Source organism: Dasypus novemcinctus, chromosome 3, assembly GCF_030445035.2.
Source record: "Dasypus novemcinctus isolate mDasNov1 chromosome 3, mDasNov1.1.hap2, whole genome shotgun sequence".
Lineage (NCBI taxonomy): Eukaryota > Metazoa > Chordata > Mammalia > Cingulata > Dasypodidae > Dasypus > Dasypus novemcinctus.
In genome coordinates this window covers 7,360,821-7,366,820 of record NC_080675.1, presented here as the reverse complement: position 1 = coordinate 7,366,820, position 6,000 = coordinate 7,360,821, and positions in this window count along the sequence as shown.

The window sequence follows — 6,000 nt, the reverse complement described above, 5'->3', positions numbered from 1 at the left end:
GGGGGATGTACAGTAGGAAGCTCCAGGAATCGGTTCCTCCACCAAAACCGCAAATGAACTGACAGGAACTCTCTGAACAGGCCAATATGGAAATAGAGAACTTGAACAACACTATTAACCAATTAGATTATATCGAACAACCCAACCAACAGCAGAATACACATTCTACTCTCTATCCTGAAACATTTTCCAGGATAGACCACAGGTTGGGCCACAAATAAATTCTTAACAAATTTTAAAATATTAAAATTGTACAAATAATCTTCCCAGACCACAATGGAATAAAGCTAGAGATCAAATAACACAAGGAAGATTGAAAATTTTATAAATACATAGAAATTAAGCAACACACTATTAAACAGCTCCTGAGTCGAAGAAGAAATCAAAAGGGAAATTAGGAAATATCTTGAGACAAGTCAAAATGCAAGCACAATACACCAAATCTTATTGGATGCAGTGAAGGCAGTGCTCAGAGGGAAATTTATAGCTCTAAATGCCTGCATTAAAAAGAAGAAAGACAATCAATAACTGAACTTCACACCTAAAGAAAATGTAACAAGAAAAGTAAACTAACCCCAAAGTCAGAAGAAGGAAGGAAATAGTAAAGATTAGAGCCAAGAAAAATGAAATAGAGAATAAAAAACAATAGAAAGAATCAGTAAAACTGAAAGTTGGTATTTTGAAAATATAGATATAATTAACAAAACTTTAGTCAGACTGACAAAAGAAAAAGAGAGCAAAGGACACAAATAAACAAAATCAAGAACAAAATTGGGAATGTTACCACTGACCCTACAAAAACAAAAAGGATTTTAAGAGAGTACTATGATCAATTATATCCCAACCAATTATAAAACCAAGATAGTGGACAAATTCCTGGAAACATACAAATTATCCAAACTGATTCAAGAAGAAATAGAAAAACTCAACAGACCTAAAACCTATAATCCAGGACAGGATGTTTCGCTGAGAAATCCTACCAAACTTTTAAAGAAGATTTAACACCAGTCTTTCTCAAATGTTTTCCAAAAAATCAACGTTGTGATTATACTAAAAGTCATTGATTATCTACTTTGGATAGATTGTATGGTATATGAATATATCTCAATAAAACTGCTTGATAAATAAATAAATGTACAAGAATAGCTAGAAATAGCAAGGGAAATATAGAGATTTAGAGGTGAAGAATTTGCTTGTTTGTTAGTCCTTTTATTATTATTATTATTAAAATAATAAAATGCTCTAACAATGATTGAAGTGATGAATGCACAACTATGTGATTATACCAAATACCTCTGATTGTACACTTTTTTTTTTTTAAGATTTATTTGTTTATTTAATTCCCCCCCTCCCCCGGTTGTCTGTTCTCTGTGTCTATTTGCTGCGTCTTGTTTCTTTGTCCGCTTCTGTTGTCCCCAGCGGCACGGGAAGTGTGGGCGGCGCCATTCCTGGGCAGGCTGCACTTTCTTTTCAGCTGGGCGGCTCTCCTTATGGGTGCATTCCTTGCGCGTGGGGCTCCCCTACGCAGGGGGCACCCCTGCGTGGCAGGGCACTCCTTGCGCGCATCAGCACTGCGCATGGGCCAGCTCCACACGGATCAAGGAGGCCCGGGGCTTGAACCGCGGACCTCCCATGTGGTAGACGGACGCCCTAACCACTGGGCCAAGTCCGTTTCCCTCTGATTGTACACTTTGAATGAATTGTATGCTTTATTAATATGTATCAATAATATTGATTCATTTTTTTAAAAATAGAAGAGGAAGGATTACTTCCTAACCCATCCTATGAGGCCAGCATTATCCTGATACCAAAGCCAAATAAAGAGAGCACCAGAAAAGAAAATTACAGACCAATATCCCTTTTGAATATAAATGCAAAAATCCTCCACAAAACTCTGGAAGATCAAGGTCAACAGTCGATTAAAAGGATTATAACCATGACACCATGGCCAAGTGAGATTTATTCCAGGAATAAAAGGATGGCTCAATGTAAGAAAATTAATTGATATAACATACCACATTAAGAGAAAGAAGGGGAAAAACACATGGCCATCTCATGATGCAGAAAAAGCATCTGATAAAAAAGACTTTCTGATAAAAACTCAGAAAAACAGGAACTTTCTCAACAGATAAAGGGAATTTATGGAAACCTCACAGTTAATATCATACTCACTGATGAAAGATCAGGAACGAGACAAGGATGCCCATTGTCACCCCTGTTATTCAATATTGTACTGAAAGTTCTAGCCAGAGCTATTAAGCAAGACAAAGAAATTAAATGCATCCAAATAGGAAAGGAAAAAGTAGAATTATCCCTATTTACTGATGACATGATCTTATATTTAGAAAATCCCAAAGAATCCATAAGAAAGCTACTAGAACTAATAAACGAATTCAGGAAATGTTCAGGGTATCTGATAAACATGCAGAAGTTATCTGGGTTTATATCCACCAGTAGTGAACAATCTGAAAAAGAAATCAAGAGAACAATTCCATTTACAATGGCATCCAAAAGAATAAAATACTTTGGAATAAATTTTACCAAGGAAGCAAGAGACTTGTGCACTGAAAACTATAAAACATTGCTGAAAGAAATTAAAGGAGACCTAAATAATTGGAAAGACATGGGAGTTCATGGATTAGAAGACTTAATATTGTTAAGATGCCCGTACTGCCTAAAGTGGTCAGCAGATTCAATGCAATCCTCATCAAAATTCCAGCAGCCATTTTTGCAAGAACAGAAAAGCTGATACTCAAATTCTAGGAAACTATAAGGGACCCCAAATAGTCAAAACAATCTTTTAAAAGTAGTGCAAAGTTGAAGGACTCACACTTCCTGATTTCAAAACTTTCTACAAAGCTACAGTAATTATGCCAGTGTGGTACTGGCATAAGGCTAGGCATATAGACCAATGGAATAGAATTGAGAATCCAGAAATAAATCCACACATTTATGGGCAGTTGATTTTTAAACAATGGGGCCAAGGCCATTCAATGGGGAAAGAATAGTCTCTTCCGTTCATGGTGCTGGGACAACTGGAAATTCAAATGCAAAATGTGAACTCCTACCTCTTACCATGTACAAAAATTATTTATTTCAAAATGAAGAAACAACTTAAATATAAGAGCTAATACTATGAAACTCTTACAAGAAAACATAGGGAAATATCTTCAGGACCTTGTAGCTGGCAATGGATTTTGAGATTTTACATCAAAAGCATAAAGCAACAAAAGAAAAAATAGATAAAATGGACTTCATTGAAATTAAGAACTTTTGTGCATTGAAGGACATTATCAGAAGCAAAAAAAAGAAGAGGAAAAAAAGGGGGGCATTATCAAGAGAGTGAAGAGAAAACACAGAATAGGAAAAAATATTTGGAAACCATAAGGATTTAATTTCCAGAATATATAAAGAACACCTACAACTCAAAAACAAAAAGACAACCCAATTTAAAAATGGGCCAATGATTTGAATAAATCTTTCTCCAAAGATGTCCAAATGTCCAATAAGTATACGAAAAGATGTGCAATATCACTGGTTTTTTTAAAAATGCAAATTAAAACTACAAGATACCACTTCACATCTACTAGTATGGCTACTATTTCAAAAAACCTGGAAATAACAAGTGTTGGTGAGGTTGGGGAGAAATACAATCACTTACACATTGTTGGTGGCGATGTAGAATGGTGCAGTCACCAATAATTTGCTATTTCTTCAGAGAGTTAAACGTAGAATTACCATATGACCTGGCACTCGCACTTCCAGGTATAGACCTGAAAGAATTGAAAGCAGGGACTCACACATATATTTGTTCATTGCAACATTGTCACAATAGTCAAAAAGAGGAAGCAACCCAAGTGTCATCGACAGCTCAAAGGATAAACAAAATGTGATACATACATTCAATGGAATGTTATTCAGCCTTAAAAAATGAAGTGTTCAGTTGGTACTTCATTTGTTTGTTCTTTGCTTGATTTATGTGGAAATTTTTTAGCTATGCATGTAATTTCTTTACTAGATATAGGGCTATTCAGACAATCTACTTCTTCTTGAGTGAGCTTTAGTGGCTTGGGTCTTTCAGGGAATTTGTCCATTTCATTTTAGCTGTAGGATTTATTGGCATAAAGTTGTTTATAGTATTCTTTTATTATTATCTTACTATCTGTAGGCTATATAGTGATGTTAAATTTGGTGTTGTTGATTTTCTTTGTTGCTTTTCTGCTCTCTATTTCAATGCTTTCTATCCTTATCTCTATTATTCCTACTTTCTACTTATTTTGGTTTTAATTAACTCTCTATCTTCTACTTTCTTAAGATAGATGATTAGATCACTGATTCGTGATCTTTCTTCTTTTATAAAATACACATTTCATGCTATAAATTTCTCCTTAAGCTCTGATTAGCTGAAATTTTGATATGTTTCACTTACATTTTTATTCAGGTCAAAATATTTTCTAATTTTCCTTGTGATTTCTTCTTTCACATCAAGACGTGTATTGTTTAAATTTCAAAATATTTTCGGAATTTTCCAGATATATTTTTGTTATTGATGTCTAGTTGAATTCAAGATGGTCAGAAAGCATATTTGTATGATTTCTAACCACTTAAATGCATTATGCCTTGTCTTACAACCCAAAATATGGTCTGTATTGATAAATGTTCCTTGTGTTCTTAAAAAGAATGCATATTTGCTGTTCTTGATTGAAGTATTCTATCAAAGTCAATTAGGTTAAATTTGTTGATAGTGTTGGTTGGCAGTGAAATCTTCTATATATTCATTTTCTGTCTACTTGTTCTATCAAGTACTAAGAGAGGAGTATTAAAATCTTGAATTGCCATTGTGTATTTGTCTATTTTGATTTTCAGGTTTATTGGGTTTTGCTGAATGTAGTTTACAGATCTGTTATGAAGTGCATATGTGTTTAGGATTATCAAATCCTCTTTATGAATTGTTGCTGTGGGTATGCTGTTGTGGCTTATCATGGAACCTTTCATAGGTGGTTCGTAAATCTTTTATCTGAGGCCCACCTAGGCAGAGCAAATGATCTCGCAGTTCATTATACTACCCACTCCCCTTTTCCAAAGAAATTACTAAGAAAAAAGAAAGCTTGAAAAAAGAAAATTCTTGAATTTATTCTACAAATATATTTACCAATACAAGACTAGAAACTATTGACAACCATGTAAACTCAAGACCGCATTGATAATTCACTAATAACCAAGTGTCCTTCCCCCGTATCTAGGAAATTTCAATACTTTTCCCATGCACCTGGTCTCCAGAAATTTTGCAATATAGCCAAAAGTTGTGTGGAAGCCAGGCTTCCTAACAGAATGCTATTATGAAGTACTTAGTAAACTCTAAAAACACACAAAATTTGATTTATGAGAACCATCAGTCACACGTAACAACAGAAGTACACAGAATTGGATAAGATTGCAAAAGCTCTGGAATGTAAAATCTTGCCTACTGAAAGAAAGCAGGCCAGTAAGCCAAGCCCTTGATCTTCATGCTTGTACTTATGAACCTTATTCCTCTAATAATGAAACTAAGCTTAATTTTAATTAATGCCTAAGAATTATTTCTGGAAAACCTCATTGTTATTCATATGTGGCCTCTTTCTAAGCCAAACTCTACAAATAAACTCACTGCCTTCCCCTGCATTGTGGGACATGACTCCCAGGGATGAGCCACCCTGGCACCAAGGGATATTATGAAGCACTAATCAGAGATGCATTTGGAGAAAGTCCTTAATGAAAAAAGGGGAAATATTAAATAAAACAGTTTTTATGGCTAAGCGATTTCAAAGTAAGTTGGGAAGTCATTCTGGAAGTATGCTTATCAGGTCTCAGGCAGATTTCACAAACTGCCACTTTAAACAACACCTCAAACAAAACTGCTCCTGAGGGCACTGGGGATGTCTGGACACTACGGGCAAGGTACATAGCATAGCCTCATGAAATCAACACTTCCTCAGTGGGCCCTATTTGGAAATATATGAA